The sequence below is a fragment of the Pteropus alecto genome, unplaced genomic scaffold, assembly GCF_000325575.1.
Source record: "Pteropus alecto unplaced genomic scaffold, ASM32557v1 scaffold39, whole genome shotgun sequence".
Taxonomy (NCBI): domain Eukaryota; kingdom Metazoa; phylum Chordata; class Mammalia; order Chiroptera; family Pteropodidae; genus Pteropus; species Pteropus alecto.
The window spans coordinates 11,475,971-11,492,970 of NW_006443568.1; the positions used below are offsets into that span (position 1 = coordinate 11,475,971).

General features: G+C 37.0%; 1 protein-coding gene and 1 non-coding gene across 5 annotated transcripts in view; one reads left to right on the forward strand and one right to left on the reverse strand.

Moving 5' to 3' along the window:
- Positions 1 to 17,000, forward strand: part of LUZP1 (leucine zipper protein 1) — a 68,152-nt gene that overhangs the window by 13,943 nt on the left and 37,209 nt on the right. The gene's annotated exons all lie outside the window — the stretch shown is intronic.
- LOC112472956 lies at positions 13,611 to 13,729 on the reverse strand. The gene has a single exon (XR_003043870.1). It is a non-coding gene; the product is annotated as a 5S ribosomal RNA (ribosomal RNA).

Sequence of the window (17,000 nt, forward strand, 5' to 3'; positions counted from 1 at the left end):
GAGTTCTTTTAATGCATGTGAGATTTGAAATGCTCCAAAAAACTTGGGCAAGTTTAATGAATATCAGTGGCCTTGATGAGAACATTTTTATGTTTTCTCTCTCATTTTAGTATGATTTTCATGGAAAACTATTTCTGGAAAAAAAAAAGTTCAGATTCCATCACAGCAAAATAAATACTCTGAAAATCTCAGTACAATAGAATTTTTAAGCCCTGCTTATTTATTATTTTTTTTTTTTAGGAGTATTCGGTATAATAACACTGCACTGTGACAGTTCTCTGGGATTTGTTAGGATTTTGACCTGAATTTTCTAAGACAGTTTCAGAAGGTTGCAGAGGTAATTGGGAAGGACTAGCATGAGCAAATGTGGGTTAGGCTAATACAAATGTAGTAGAGTAGATTTTTGAGTCGTCATGATTTTTTTGAGGAGGAAATAATACTGAGTAATGCCACTTTGTTTTGTTTTGCTATGTTAAATGATCGTTGAAGCCTTGCATCCTGAAATTTTTTTTATCCTTAGAGATTTGAGTCATTCTCTGTCCTTACATGTTTATCTCCTTCCTTAAGAGGAAATGGAATTTATTCAGCCCAGAGAGATGATAAAGAGCTTTGGACTGAGTCTGGAGGTTCTGGTTCAGTCTTTGTCCTTATCTAGCAGTATAAACTTGAACAAGTCACTTTACTCTTTGGGTTTCAGATTTGTCAAATGAGAAGGTGGAGTAAAGAATTTTTAAGAAGATTCTACCGTTTTAATTTGAGGTGTTTTTATAAAAAGCCACACACAGTGACTCCCAAAGTCAGTTTACCAATTAATCAGAAATGTGACAATTTAAGAGTTTGCAGTGTTATTTGACATGTAAGAAATACAGCGTAGCTACAAATTAAAAATGGTAGAAGAGATGCTCATGTCAGCAGCAATGTTATGTGGATTATGAATTTACTAGAAAGTGTTATCAAAGTGTGGAGATGCTGAAATGTGAAATCTAGTATATATGCCCATTTCAAGATTCTATGCCAGCTTTGAGGCAAAAATTCTTTAGGTGTTTGTTTACATGGAAAGTAGGTAAAATGGCCGAGTGAAATAATATTAACAATTACAGCTGATAATATTTGCTTAGCACTTGATTAGTTGATAATGCATTTAGTCCTTAAATAATTCTATATGGTAGGTTTAAACTCTGTTTTACAAACAAGGACAGTGAGACACAACTAAGTAACTTGCCCTTACTGCTATTAAACGACAGACCTATATGATTTCAGAACCTCTGTTCCCCACATAAATTTATCTGTTACATGTTAATCTCAGAATACATACGAATGATGGTATATATGATGGTGGGAACAAAGTAGAATTCAAATATTTGACTAGCTTATTGTTTGCCTCCTTAAGCCAGGTGCTGTAATATTCTAACGTAATTTTCCTTATACTTTGCAAGTATATTAGTTTAGTAATTTATATTTATTGACTAGTATGGTCTGGATTTGAATTCCAGGTGTACTATATAATATTTATGTAAACTTAGGAAAAGAACTCTACCTCTTTGTGCCTCAGTTTACTCATTTGAAAAGTGAGATTAATAGTATCTGCGTGATAGTATTGTGAGAAATAAATGAGTTCATGCAAAGGACTTAGAATGACACAAAGTAAATGTACCATAAATGTTAGCTGTTGTTATTATATTATGCTTTTGACTTTTCCAAGAACTTTAACATTTTCTTCAAATAATATTCCTATGAGAGAGGTGGAGTCTAGACAGAGTCCAGTATATTTAGTCCCATTTTACAGATGAGAAATCCATAAATGAACTTGTCAAAGGACACCAGGACAAAATTTACTGGAATAAAATTTAATGGATTATTTAATCCTAGTCTGAAATTTAAAAAAATGGTTTGGGATGAATGTCCTAACAGTCACCTCTTGTATGAGTAGAACAGATTTGTGGTGTTTGGAACGAGAAGGGAGATCACTCCCAAATACTCAGGTCTTCTGGTCCTTGATTTTCTTCCTGCTGTTAGAGGGGAGGTGGGGAGGATGTTGCTATGTAATTCCTAGGTCCTAGTCTAGCCATCTAGCAAGCTGAGAACCAGCATTTGAAGGGTATCAGATTCGCTGGGAACTGAGAAAACAGCTTACCTTTTCTATGTAGAAAAAAAGGTAAAATGTGAGATGTGAGCTACCAGCATGAGCTGTTGCTGTCATGTGAGTTTTCACGGATTTAACTCTTGAACTGCTTTAACTGAATTCCACTCTTTTGTCCCATGTCAGTTTCCTGCAGTTGTTTAGAGGCATTTTTAAGATTTAAGTATTTCTGGCTTTTTGTTTTTTTAATGACCTTCGTGGCTCGATATCTCTCAGCTGTCAGCATCTGATTTTGCTGCAGTATGTACTGCATGATCTCTGCATTGCTATAACCAGATCTTGGTCAGATTTGTCCTTTCCATCTCTTTGATGAAAAGATTTCTTCGTGTCTGTCTCTCAGGCTAGTCTGCTGTAGCATTGGAGGCTCTTCTCTCCCCCTTGGAAAAACCTGAAAAAGAGAAATCGCCGTTTGTTGGGGTTTCTCTTGGGTAGGAATTTTTTTGGCTGTTAGCCTTCTTTTAGGTCTAGTCTGTAGAGAATGTCTTCAGCAAATGTATACTGTGCCTGTTTATGCAAGAGACTACTACCACTAGCCACTGGAAATGCAGAGTGTAAAAATGGACGCATATCGAATTAGACTGAATAATGATTAGGGATAGATGAAGCAATATATCTAGTGGAAGAGAGCTTTAGGATCAGGCATACCTGGATTTAATTCCCAATTCTGCCTTTTATCACCATTGTGACTCTGGGCAAATTGCTTAACCTCCCTGAATCTCAGTTATCTCATCTACAAATAAAAGAACTAATAATACCTAGTTCTAATACCTAGGGTTGTTTTAAGGATTAATTGAGTTTGAATTTCTGACACTGAACAGAATGCATAGATAGATATACAATTGTGAGCCGTATTTTTCGGTAAACTTTTGAAGTTGAGTTCCTCATTAAAATTGGTACATTACTACTTAGCTCGGGTTTGTTGTGAAGATTAAATGAGAATAGATAGATAAGTAGGTAGATGAATAGAAAGGAAGAAAGATAAGTAGGTAGATAGATAGTCTGGAATGTAGATTTAGTATGTACCAAAATAAAAATAAAACAAATGAAGCAACTAAAGTACTATGGGCAGGATTTCTTTGGAAGAAACAAAATGCTATGCAAGTCACACCAACACCAGTCATTGCTACTTAAAGTCTTTTTGGGTTACTCTTGCTGTGCTTAGCTAAATATGTGCATTTCTAATTATATTCTGACCATGATTCATTATTTCCTCAGTTTATCTCAAAGTCCAGTCCTTATTTGTTTATACGTAATCATACTCTACTCATTCTTAAAGATCAACTTAAATTTCACTATGAAGTTCTTTTAGATTACTCCAGAGAAATGATTTTTCACACTTTTAAATTCCATTGTGACACTTAGCATGTAGTTATATGACATTTTTGCTTCCATTAGCTGTCTGGAGAGATCTTCTGTTAATTCGTTAAAGTCTAGTTTAGACATCTTCTCTTCTATGAAACATTCCTGGCTCTATAATAAATCAACTCTTTCTGTACTTTATATTTTTTTGTGGTTGGCACTTACCACACTGTGTTATAATCATTTACTTACCTTAGTCTGCTTATAATAGACTATGGATATCATAAGAACAGAGTATTTATCTCTGTATTCCCACTAATAGCAAATGCCTTACTCAGTAAATATTGAATTGAGGCTTTAATGCATTAACCTTGTGTTGGTATTTTTCTAATGTGAAAGGGCATGTGTGGGAAGTTCACTTTTGTGTGTCTGTGTGTTTTAAAATAAAACAAAAATATATATTCATGTAATTCATATCCCATAAAATTTATCATCTTAGGGTATACAGTTCATTGTTTTTTTTAAAGCATATTCACAGGGTCGTGCGACCATCATCACTAATTTCAGAACATTTTCATCACTCCAAGGAGAAACCTCATACCCATTAGCAGTCACTTTCCATCCTCCCTTACCTCCAGTCCCTGGCAACCGTAATCTGCTTTCTGTCTCTATGGATTTGCCTGTTCTGGACATTTCACATAAATGGAATCATACAGTATGTAGACTTTTGTGTCTGGCTTCATTCATTTACAACGGTGTTTTCAAGGTTCATTCATTTTTAGGGTTGAATAGCATCCCATTATATGAGCATACCACCTTACATACCACCTTTTGTTTATCTTTTCATCAGTGGATAGACATTTGGGTTGTTTCCACTTTTTGCTTATTACGAGTAAAGATTGCTGTACAAGTTTTTGTGTGGACATTTTAATTTCTCTTGGGTATATATCTGGAATGGAATTGATGGGTCATATGTTAACTCTTTTTAACTTTTTGAGGAACCGCTAAACTTTTTTTCATAGCAACCGTACCATTTTGCATTTCCACCAGCAATGGGTGAAGGTTTCAGTTTCTCCTCATCCTCATTGTCCTTTCCAATTGTAGTCATACTAGTGGGTGTGAAGTGGTATCTCATTGTGGTCTTGATTTGCATTTCCTTAATGAGTAATGATGTTGGAACATCTTTTCAAACATGCTTATTTACCATTTGCATACCTTGGGAGAAATGACTATGCAAATCTTTTGCCCATTTTTTAATTGGTAATTTGCCTTTTTATTGTTGAATTATAAGAGTTCTCTGTATATTTTGGATACTAATCTCTTGTCAGATATATGACTTGTAAATGTTTTCTCTGACTTTTTGGATCTATTTGCCGGGAATTGATTGCTCACCCCATACCTATGTATGATGTAGTAGAACTAGAGGTTCTGAAAGAGCGTTGAAGTGAGGATGACCGTACTGTAGGAAGCACTGAGGTTATGCAGTTCTGGAAGCCTTGAGCCTTGAGGAAAGGTAGTGAGCATCTGACTGGGGACCGGGGAAATATGGGTTTTAGTCTTAGCGTTACTACAACCAGATAGTATGACCATGTAATTTTTCAGGGTCTCAGTTTTCTCATCTATAAAGTGATTTGGACTAGATAATCTCTAAGGTCACCACTGAAGTTGTATGAGTTGATAAGGTCCTTGGGGGCACATGCATTATAGGTCTGGTAATAACTCCATCTCATTTTGTTCTTAACACAGAACTCGTGTGTATGCCGCTATTACCTTTGCTGGAAAACTTTTTCCCACCCTGTTCAGTCAAGAATCCTCTCTTTAAAACTCGTCATAATTAATTTTAACCAGTCATATGAATAAACTTGAATTTTTATGAAAGAATTTATACCTAAAAGACACTTTTAAAAATCTTTTAATCCAGGTCTTTTATTACAAATAATGAATTAGGCATGAAAAAGTTAGGTTCATTTATTTAACATCCCATTTGGTGGGTATTTACTATGTTCTTGGCTGAGGCTGTATAAATAGTGGCAAAATTGAGATGAGAAGTGAGGTCTTCTGGATTCTCAGTCCACTGCTATTTCCATTATATCACTTTGTCTTGGATTATTACTAAATTAGACTCTGGTTAAGGTGTAGTATCAGGAATTTGCCAGTGTTTTTGCTAAGGGTTACAAAAATTTGCCCCTAAATTCTGATCCCTAATTAATTTGTGGCATCAAGTAGAAAGATATACTTCTTACATATTTTAGATATAAATTGATGCATAGTTTTAATTTTTAATTATCTTCCCTTCCCTCAAGGACTGTTTTCAGCCTTAGAGAGTTACATGTGGCTCTAAAGTCTTGAATTAGCTACCTATGATTTATTGTAACAGTTCCAAACCAACAACATTGGTGTTACGCTGTCTGACCCAGGTTCTCTCTGGTCACTTTGACTCCTGATAAAAATGATTTATATTGGCACTGTGCCTATTCCTTACCACCCGTTTCTAATAATATGGTTTTTCCAAACCTTCAATGGAATATGCAACTACATTGTAATTGCAAATAAAATTCTCCTGAAAATCTCTAAAGATAAACCCTATCCCATAAGTATATACTAGTGTAGGCTGATTAAATGATTTAAATGGGAGTATAGCATATTCTCAAAGAGTCCACAGTTCTTTATATGCTATTTCAAAAACCAAAAAACACTTAGAAATGAAAAACATAATTTACTTCATAGCAAAACCTGACCTGAACTGAAGTGAGGCTATTTATAATCTTATCCTACTTAGTATGATTATTCGTATATTGAACTATAGAAATATTAATGTGTTTGCCTACTGGGTACTGCCTTAGTTCCTATTATATTACCTTTTTAGATTTCATAAAATCTAAACAATTCTTAATTCCAAAATACATTTAGCCCAAAACAAGGCACCGTGGTTCTGTATTTGTTTTGTTGGCAGTGGTTTCTTGTTAAATGGATTCTTGAATGAACTGCAGGGAGTTGAGTTTTTGTATTGGGCCTTCATAGATTAATAATGCCTGACAGCTGTTCTTTGTTTTTCAAAGAGCATTGCTGTGCCATGTATTCATTAATATTGGGGAAGGCGTTTTTTTTCTTGCTCTTCAAAATAGTTGGAAATTTTTTACAGTTGTGGATACAGAGAACCACAATTTACCACTAAAAAAAAAAAATTAATGGCTATGCTAAGAAAGAGAAAAATGGAACCATATAAAATGCTAAGCCACAAAAGTCAGAAAAAGAGTAGATGATGAAAACAGGAACAAAAAACAAGGGCAACAGAACAGTAACAAGTACTTTTATCTACTACTGAGTTTGGCAGCTTCCCAATACTTAGCCTTTTTTGATGAGATTGGTGGTGATAATAACTAAAGTGATTTTTTGATATTGGACAGTGAAATGTGTCAACATTTTAGAAGATCTGCATGTCTGTCAGCTTAGTGAACTGATATTTTCCAAATGATCAATGCATGATTTTATAAAATCATGCTTGGGTAAAAGATCCCTTCAAAGGGCAAGGTAGACCAATGGTTTTTAATGAAACAGAGTGTGAAAAGTTCATGTATATTGACTTCAGATTCCATACTGCAACTAACCTGTAAGATACTGCCACTTGTCAAGTTATAGTGTAATGTCAAAGGATAATATCTCTAATCATCTTAAAAGGCTATTAAAATACTTCTTTTTCAAGTACATATTGTGTGAAGTTGCATTTTCTTCATATACTTCAAACAGAATACCATATTATAATGCTTGAACGCAGAAGCACATGTGCCTCAACAGATGTTAAAACATTTGCGAAAGCGTAAAACCAATGTCACTCTTCTCATTAAGCTTTTTTTTTTGGAAACTATAGTTACTTTCATAAAAAATATATTATTTATGTTAACATAATGAAATTATTATTTTAAAACCAATATGTGTTTTAAAAATTTGTTTCAATTTCTTGTATGGCAAATATAGATAGATATAACTCATGTAAACCAAAGCCTTTTGGGTCTTTGGTAATTTTAAGAGTGTAAAGGAGTTCTGAGATCAAAAAGTTTGAGAACTGCTGATCCATATTCACAATCGTTGATAGTTTGTCACATTTGCTTTATCTATTTGTCTTTTTTCCTGAAACATTTGGAAGCAAGTTGTATACCTCATGACCTGTAACCCCTAAATACTTCCACATTCAACATTGATTCAGTGTCTAATATTCATATTTAATATCCCACTTGTTCTGTAAATGTTCTTTATAGCTTCTTCTCCCCTTCAAAATCCACTTTAAGGATTTCTTGTTACATTTGGTTGTCGTGTCTCTTTTAATCTATAGAGCTGGGGTTGGTAAATTTCTGTAAAGGACCAGATAGTAAATATTTTTGGCTTTGTGGGCTATACTGTCTCTTGGAAGAAAAGCAGCCATAGACAATATGTAAATGAATGGATATGGCTGTACTCTAATAAAACTTTAAAGACCACTGATTTAGAAAAGCTCCACTTTAACTTTTATTTTGGTGTCTTTAATAACACTTTCTTTTGAAGAGTCCAGACCAGTTAAAATGTCTCATAAATTGGATTTGTCTGATTGTTTTCTCATGCTTAGATGTATGAGATTACATAAATGATACTGTGTCACATTAGGAGGCACATAATGTTAGTCTGTCTTATTGTTGATGGTAAGTTTGATCTCTTCATTGTAAAGGTACCTACTGCCCTTTGTAAGTAATCCGTGGGGTGACTTTGAGACAATGTGAATATCCTGTTCTACCAAATGGTTTTAGCATCCACCAGTCATCCTTGCTTGAATCAGTTATTACTTCGGTGGTTGTGATTATAGTTCTCAACATCTGCTTAAGTAAAACAGCAATAAAAACCAAATTGTATTTTCAAAATACTCAGGAGCCCTATTCATGTAGAATGTCACCGATTCTGTGGTTTAGTTTCTCATCATAGATTCTTTCCCTGGGTGGGTGAGGCTGAAAGATTGAGTCTGCATGTGTTGTCCTGAACAGCTGGTTTCTAGAAGCAGGGTTCCAAAATAATGGTATCTTCCTCTATTGAGCACAAAACTGCTAAGAAGAGGGGACCTTGCCTAGTCTGGACTGGAAGTTGTCTTGGCTTTGGGTAGTTTTTCCTGTTCGTTACCTCTTTTGTTTATATTTCTTGTGTTCTAGTGGTTCGGTTTGTGGATCCTATAATAATCTCAAGATCAGTTTTTGTTTAATTATATGTTAAAGCTTGTATTGCATACCAACCAAGTAGTTACAGCAGAGAGAAATGCACATATTATTTTAAGAGAAACATTTTCCCCCATCAACGTATTATGAAAAATTTCAAACTTACAGAAAAGCTAATACAGTAGTCTAATAAATAAATATCCATACTTTTCACCTGGATTCAATAATTGTTAACTGTTTGCCTTATACTTGTGTAGCTATAAATATGTATGGCTGTATGTATCCATTTTTTCTTAACCGTTTGGTAACCTGCAGATGTGTAACCCGTAGAATAAGGACCCTCTACTACATAACCACCATGCCATTACCACACCTTTAAAAATTGTGTTTCTAATATATATTGGTCCATTTTCAGTGTCTCAAGATTTCTCAAGAATGTCTTTTATAGTTTTTTGTGGTATAGTCTCTTAAAGGACAATAATAGATGAGAAATGGACATATAATTGAATAATGAAGTGCTCTCTGTGTCTCTGACATGAAAAATAACTACTGAGTTTGTATGGTGCCCCGGAGGTAGCTGCAATTAGTTGCATTTCATAGGTCAATAAAATGAGGTCATCTGACTATGGGGAAAGCGGGTTCAAGGTTTCTTTAATTTATGATCAAGTGTTGGACCTTTCAGAATATCAATGATGAACACAGTAAATTGAAAAGTAAGAAATAAGAATGACGCCTAGCCTAGTGCCTGGCTTATAGTAGGTACTTACTGATTTTTTTTGGCATAATTAAAGATGTAAGTGGAAGGGTATACCAGAAAAGTCTATAATTGAGCATTTATTGACTGATTACAGTACATTTAGTCTGTTAGATGTCATGAGAGATGAAGTAGAAAACAATGTTCATGTTCTTGAGAATTGTAATATTAGCTGAGAGAAAAACTCATTCTTTTTTTTTTTTTTTTGGTTCATATTTATTGACTGTCTTCTGATGCCAGGTAATGTTCTAGGCACTGGGATACAGTTGTGAACAAGACTGACAAATTCTTGCCTTCATGGTGCTTACATACATAGTTACATAGGAGAGACAAGGAGTAAAAATGTCAACAGAATAATTTCAGATAGAAATAAAGGAAAATAAAACAATTTGGTACAGTAGGGAGTGATGGGAGGAGGAGAGTGCAGCTTTAGCTAGGATTGTCAGGGAAGGCATTTCTGAGGAGGTGACATTTGCATTGTGATTTGAATTACAAGGAGGGAGCAGCCATTGGAAGATCTGAGTACCACAGAGGAAGCTACAAGTACAGAGATCCTAAGGTCGTGATGAGCTGGCCTAGGTGAGGACCCAGGAAGGCCGGTGTGTATGGAACAGAGGGTGGGAGGGATAAAGAGAGTGGTCGAAGAATATGATAGGAGATGAAGGTACGAGAGGAAGGCAGTGACCAGATTGTGTAAGATTTTTATTTACTTTAAGTGATAGGAAACCATTGGGAAACATACATTTTACTCCATAAAATAACTGAAGGATTCAGGTAATTAATAAGGGCTCGATTTTAACTCTTAACTTGGTGTATCTTGAGGATACTCGCCTCTTCTTCCCTCTTTTGCTTTTTTCCTTAAACAAATCTTTGTCGAATAACTTATATTAACAACATACTTATGGGAATGCAAAGAAATGACAGGTCTATACTACACCTTCAAAGAGGCTTGCATTGTAGTTGGAGTTATAGAGTATAAATGCAAAAAGTACGTCTGTGAGTATACTGTATAAGAGAATGATGCATGTGTCCCAGTAGTATAACATGCTAAATGGCAGTGGGTGCTCAAGAAGGGAAGAGTTAATGGGCAGTGGTGTGGGAGAGCTCCACTGAAGAGGAGATGGTATTGAATTGCTCGTTGAATAGATTTGATAAGATGGAAGTCATTCCAGGCAGAGGAGATATTTGGGCAAAGGTGTAACATGGGTTTTTTCCTCAGGAAATGAATAGATCAGTCTGTCCAGGGAAGGAAAAAATGGCCAGCATGCCAGGGCCTGAGATGACAGACTAAGGAATTTAGACTTCAGTCTGTAGTTGTAGTGGGTACTTCCCATAAATCTTATTTGTGCTTTGGTCACGTCTATTCTAAATCTGTTTATTCAACTAATATTTATTGTCTACGGTGTGCACTTGTACTGCATGAAATTCTAACAGCCTTGATCACTTGTAGTTGTAAAATTGACTGTGATTCTGGCACGTGGTTTGTGTATAGATATAGAAACAGATTCAGAAAATGAGTGAAGCAGGGAAAATAATTAAGCGATCTTATTTCTTTACAAAAGTTAGATGGGGTGGGATTTGTATCTTTATAGATGCTGAGTAGTTGGAGGATTTCGTTGTGGAGAGATGGATTGGGGGAAATGTTGAAACTGTGAATTTAGGCTATGCTGATAAAGTGTGTTGTAAGATCCCAAATCTCATTGTCTTTATAATCTTGATTTTGATAGAGCAATGGTCATTTTTGTTTGAGGGCTAAAAATAAAAATGGTGAGCCTGATGGTGAGGTTTTCTTATCTTGATATTTATTTGCAATACAACAACATATACATGCACACAATTCCAGTAGCTCCTTAACTGACTGACTAAATAGCTCTTACCAAACCCCACTGGCTTTAAAAAGATTGTATCATTTCTTACCCATCTGCAGCAATGTCATTGATAGGTGTACTTTATGGCATTAATTAGGACCAGTGCTATATTATATAGTCTCTTTATCATCCTGTTTATAGATCTGACAACTACTGTTCGGAATGGGCAAGTAAGTGCCTTAGCATGAAAGGAGGGAATTAATATCTGTATATAGAGAAGCCCAATCTCCTTTGCCGACCCCCATATATTGAGGTGAGGTTTTGTTAGTCCTTCTCAAAACAAAACAATATATTGACATATATATCCCAGTTCTCTGCCATCGAGAGATTGAATAGTGCAGTTGAAGAAATAGGACTTAGACATAAAAAGATTAATAATTGGGCAAGCCACATCCTTTCTTTCTTTAGGATAAACCAACAGGAATTTAGGACTTTTACTTCTTAAAATGCTCCGCATACATTGTGCCTTTTAGTAATGCTGGTCTTATAGGTTGAAAGTCAGGCTTTTTTTATTCAGCCACCAAGGTTCAAATCACACTAATAATTATTTTCGTATAACACTTTACGGTTTATGAAGTGTTTTTATAGGCATTATCACATTTGAATTTTAAGGTACCATTGTTAGGAAGGGAGGCAAGAGCATTTATCACTGTTTTATAGCTGAAACTTAACTGAAATTTAGCTAAAATTCAGATTTTACTTCGTGTCCACTTCTTAGTGTACCAAGCAATACTGCTTTTATGATTTCACTTGCTTTATATCCAGATTTCTATAGTAATGAATTACGTTTTGACAAGTTCCATTTCAGAATAAACCTAGTATTTTTTTAAACAGAAGAAGGCTATATTTTCCATTATTTTTTATTATTCAGAGGGAGTTAAATGAACTTATTTGTTTTTAAAATTATATTTGGACTGAAGAATGTGATCCAGGCAGATTCTACAAAAATCCTGTTTAGCTATCCGATTCAGCAAACATTTATTAGATGTTTTCTGAGTGACAGGCGTAGTGCAGGGGGTGTGAGATGCGGGGAGCCTGAGGAGTGAAAGCGTTAACAATGAAAAAAGCGAGCATTTAAACTCAAGTAGATCTGAATTCAAATCCCAGCCTACTACTTATTAGTTGAAAATTGCTGAACTTCACAGCGCTTCAATTTCCTCATCTATAAAATGGGGATCATAATACCAATTTTGTAGGAAGGACTGTTTTGGGGACTAGGGTGATGTATGTAAAGCACTTAGTGCAGCATGTGCTTTATAAGATATTACTTACTATTCATAAGCGAATGAATAGACAAATGCGTGTGGTAAGAGTTAGCTGAGTCTTGACAGAAAGTGTTTGGCTGACCTGATAAAGGAGAGAGTGAAGTGATTTTGGCTGCCAACACACTGTTCTGCTTTTGTTGAAACTTGCAGCTCTCACACTGGTGTTTGCCAACATTATATTTGACTCCTCACATGGTAGAAGCCAAGTCATTCCTATGGAGAATAAATCATTTGAAAACATCCTGTGGGATGCACCTTTAAATCTCTGTTGCAGTTTAGTTGGGGGGCGGGGAGGGAATCTCACATTACCACAGAGTATGGAAAGGCAGGTGGCAGGGTGCCTCTCTGGGTTGGCACCTCAATTCAGTTTCCTGAATGATGTAACTGTCAAAAGGAATAATTGCCACTCCGGGTGAAAAAGTCCAGTGACAGTGAGTGAGTATGGTAGGTGAACTGAATGGGATTAAAGACCAGAAACCTTATGAAGTAGTGCTGCATTAATCTATAAACATGTATGGAGCACCTGCTATATGCCGAGTCCTGGTCTCGGTGCCAGGAGTACAATGACCATAGTGGGAAAGCCTCTCTTCTGATCCTGTAGAGCTGATGTTCTAGTGAAGGAGAGTGTAAATCAATATGAAACAGTGAGCTTCATGTAAGGCTAAGGACTATGAGGAGAAGTAAAACAGGAGAAGCAAGTAGCAAGTTAGAGTAGGGGTACTTATTTTAAGATAAGATCTCACTTTAGGTAGGATGACATGGAAGACTTCTCTGACAGGTACCGTAGGAACAGAGCCCAGAATGAATCCAGTGAGTGCCTCTCTAAGAAAAGGAGCCCTTGGTATGAGGAGTGGAGGTAGCACTGACTTCAGAAGTTGCTTCAGGAGGTGGAAGGGAGGATTGCCTTTGTTAAGTGATTGGAATTAGTCCATATTAATTCTCAGGTCTCTATCAGACGGTAGGAGTGGGCTTGGTACAGTTGAAAATCAGCCTGTGTGCCATATTTTGAACATATGCTGTAGGTTACTCTACTCTAGAAAATGTACATTTAGGTATCCAGGAGACGTAACAATTCCCCCCTATCTCAGTATTTTTTTTTTTTTTTTTTAATGCCTACAGCACCTGGTATTCCCAGGTGGTCTCCCATTCTAGTACTAACCAGGCCCGACCCTGCTTAGCTTCCAAGATCAGATGAGATTGGGCACGTTCAGGGTGGCATAGCCATAGACTACCCCAGTATTTTTAAAAGTAGTATAGTGTTCGAACCATCTCTACCAGAATACAAATGCAAATCTGTGGGCTCTAACAGATCCAATTAATCAGAGTATTTGAGGATGGTACCTGGGAATCTACGACTTTAACAAGTAACTCCATATCCATACTGAGGTTTGAAAATTACTGTTTGTAATCTTGTTGATAGAAATCATATTTATCCCAGGCTTAGTGGGTGGGCAGGCAAGTAAGTACCTGCTTATTTAAGATTCATTACTTCTCATAATTTACATTGGAGCTTGCATTTCCTTTTGCTTGATTTAATTCTTAGCTTTAATCTCTGGTATAGTGTAGCCTCCACAGTAAGATATATTGATGAGACAGCAGAAAAGGAAACTTTTGTCTTCTTTGCTTACATTAGTTGGCATTCTTGCTATCAGCAGCATCCCTGGGAAGGAGCAGCCTCTGAAAGGAGATTGCTGAATTGGCTGTATAGGATGATGTGTTTTAAAAAAGCTTGCTTACACTTAATAATTTTTTTGTTAGTTTTCTATTAGTTGAAATTCTAGTTACTTATTTGTGATTAAGGTTTTTAATATTTTTCATAGGTCTTTAAATCTCCAGCATGTAAAATGCTAAATGAAAGAAAAAGCAAATAGACAATAAGGATATTGAGAAAGTATTTAATATATTTAGTAGTAGACACTCAGTAAATATTAATTTGATTTCAAAGGAGGGGATGGGAACAATCAGTATTGGCAAATTTAAACCACCTGTCGATGATCAGACCAGATCCTTAAAGGCGTCATCACCAAGATCCTGTGGGCACATTGTTGAAGAAAGTATGCCCTGTTCGCCCCGTGTTTAGTTTCAGTGGGGTCCCACTGATGTTCACTGTCAGGTTGTGGGAAGTCGCTAGGAAGCTTATCTGTCAGGACCCATCTCCAGACCAGTGGCCACGCTTAAGACTTCTGTACCTTGCCTTTTGGGTACTGTTAACGGCTACTGTCTTCCTGTAACAGGGGCCTCTTGGAAAGAGGTTGAGCCTTTTAGAACTTGAAAGGGCCTTATAGTGAATGAAAGTCTATACTTTTCATTTTACTATTGAAGAAACCAAGGTTCAGAGAAGTGCAAGTTTCTCCAAGGCCTAGGTCCTAGAACATGAAGTCTGGTAATGTGGTTTCCTTCAATGGGCTCCTCCAATTGAGTCATCTTTTTAAAATCTGTCCCTTTACCCCAAAGGATGTTATCTTTCTGGTCAAGGGTTTCTTAATAGTCATTTTATCTTGGTAGTTGGTTGTTTTTTACTTTGCCTGTCCAGTGATTGGGAGGCCCTGTTAGAGTGTGCGTGGCAGTTTACATCTTGCTTTTAGTGAAGATTATATAAAATTTAAGAGAAAAGCTCTTGGAATTAAGGCAGTATGGCCTTGAGTCACACTGCGAAGCAGCAGAGGAGGAGCGGGGAGTTCACAAAGAGTTGGTCTCTTCGCTCGGTGCCATGTGTTTCCTTTCTCTCCCTCCCTTCCCTTAGCCACTTCACTCTCATAAACAGCCTTATGAAGAGGTACCGTGCGGGTGGGGCCTGATTTCGGAGTCTGGACTCTGGGTCTTAGGGCCAACTTTGCTGCAGACCTCCATTTCCCCTCTTAGGGCCTTATTTCTCCCATCTTTAAAATGAAAGGCTGGACTGGGTAATCAACCCCCAAGGATCTCTCCAGCTCTGATAATCTTTGCTTTCATGAATCCTGGAATGGCTACAGCTTGCAGTTTGCTCTGACAACACAGAATAGATTCTGCATTGGAACGTTACCACAGTGCACTGTGGGTGGTCTCAGGCTAATTTTTTTTCTTCAGGAGCAATGTTTCTGAGAGTGTGCATTTTTATAAACAAGCCAGTTTTGTTTTTTGTCTTAAAGAGATAGGAAAAGGTTAAAAATAAGAGTGAGAGAACACTCGAGAGTTGGATCTGTGAGAAGTACATTAACGTGTATCTAAGTAACTGTTCTAGAATGGGAAATGCTTTGTTAGGTCTGTATAGTGTGGCACAGTACTTTGGCATCTCCTGATGCTGTTGTAAAGAGCAGCGGCCATAAGGAAGTTCAAAGTCCATAGTTAGTTTCCATCTTTGGAAAAGTGCTGCCTCACTCAGGGCCTGAGAGGAGGGAGAGCTGCTGAGGACAGGGTTTACAGCTTCCTTGGAACTCCTACTTCCTAGTGGTATGATTTGAGCCACTTTCTTAGCTCTTTATATCTAGAAAATCTGCAATTTAAAGATTGACTTGTTTGACTTAATTTATGGGAGTTTGTTTCCCTCAAAAAATCACTTCAACCGTAGAACCTACTAACGATTCTTGTAGGGTCCTCAGAGCTCTTTGATTATGAATCTGTTCGCAGAGCAGGCTTAATGGCTGTGTTGTAAGGTGATAAAGTACCACCTGGCTCCGTACTGGGAACCATTCACCCGAATTCGCCATTCTTCTCAGTGGGTGGGGTTTCTGCCATTCCTGCCTGAGTGAAAAGCATTTAGCTGACTTCCTGATCATGCCCTGTCTTGTCCTTCATTTTTCTTTGCTTTTCGTTAGTCTTTTCTGCGGCCAACCCATCTTCTAGTTGAGGCTCTAGACAAGGCGGGAGCCACAAAGCTTTGTACAGATTTGTTATTGGAAAAGAAACTTTACAAGTTTGAATTAGGAAAGAAATTAGTTGTCTTGCTGTGTTCACAGGATTAGGGTGAGGAGTGGAGAAGCTGGGGGATGTGGGGAGACTTGGATCCAATAAAACACGCTAGACTAGAGTAAGTATTTGAGGAAATGGAACTTGGGTTGCTGACAGGGCAAAAATATTTCAGGAATGCTCCTTATTTGATAAATAGGTTATTTTTAGTTTGCAGAAAAAGTGGTTTCATCAGCGTAGTGGAATCTTGCAGTCGTGTTTGTAACCTAAACCAATCGTTTCAAACTTGTGCCAGAAAAGTGTCAGGTGGCATGCTAATTTCCTCCTAACTTTTAGTACTGCCTGCCCTAACTCCTGCAGCCCTATGGCCGGGCCTCAGGGCAGTGGTAGTGGGCAGTAATTGGGGAAAGGGATGAGCTGCTGACTGAGATGCTCATGGAAGGGAGAGAACCTGTGTATGGCAGGCCCCTGCCTTACGGCATGCACTTGGGCTGTTGATCTCTGCTGTAGATGTAATGTGGTGCTTCAATCCAGTGTTCCCTTTTGAGATCCCAAGCATGACTTTGGGTGGAACTGCCTTAGAATCTGATTAGCTGTTTTTGCAGTTAACTCGGC